This window comes from Nestor notabilis, unplaced genomic scaffold (genome assembly GCF_000696875.1).
Source record: "Nestor notabilis isolate BGI_N333 unplaced genomic scaffold, ASM69687v1 scaffold26193, whole genome shotgun sequence".
Lineage (NCBI taxonomy): Eukaryota > Metazoa > Chordata > Aves > Psittaciformes > Psittacidae > Nestor > Nestor notabilis.
The window spans coordinates 444-1117 of NW_009923708.1; positions in this window are offsets into that span (position 1 = coordinate 444).

Here is a 674-nt window from a genome sequence, read left to right on the forward strand (position 1 = left end):
ACTGGACTTTTCCTCCTTGCGATCCTGGCCAGGTGTTCAGAGGATGCTGCTGCCTTGCTGTGATGTGCTGGCATTTTTTGTCATGGAAAAAAGGCTTTTCTCCCAACTGTTCCCATGGGAGCAGCCTGGAATGGGGCTGTCAATGCTTGGGGAACAGGGTGATGATTTCAATAGGTGATGGTGTGCCCTGATGAGACCCTGGCAGGCAGATGGCATGTGGACCACTCCTCCCATCCTTTCCAATGGTGCTGGAGCATCTTCAGCTCCACTGGGCTGTCCCCTGCTTGTTGGGGCTGAGCTCTGGCACGCTCGCTGCATGAGTGGTCCAGGGAGCCGCCATCCCGGGTTCACCGCCTACATCCCGTGCCCGCATCCCTGCATCCCATGCCCGCATCCCCGTCTCGCCATCACCCTGATGCAGCTGGATGTGGCGAGAATTAATGGAGCACCGGCCGGAGGCAGCTTTAATTAGCGCCGAGGCGAGGACCGGCACCGCCGTCGCCTTCCCTCACCGCGGGGATGATGCCGGGAGAGCATCCAGGCACCGCCAGCCCCGCTCCCACCGGGAATGTGCCTTCATCTGCATTATGGCACAGGGCCCCGCGGCGGCAGTGGGCAGGGGGGACGGGCAGCTGGCTCCAGCACAGCCCCATGCCTGGGGGGCTGCGGGGATG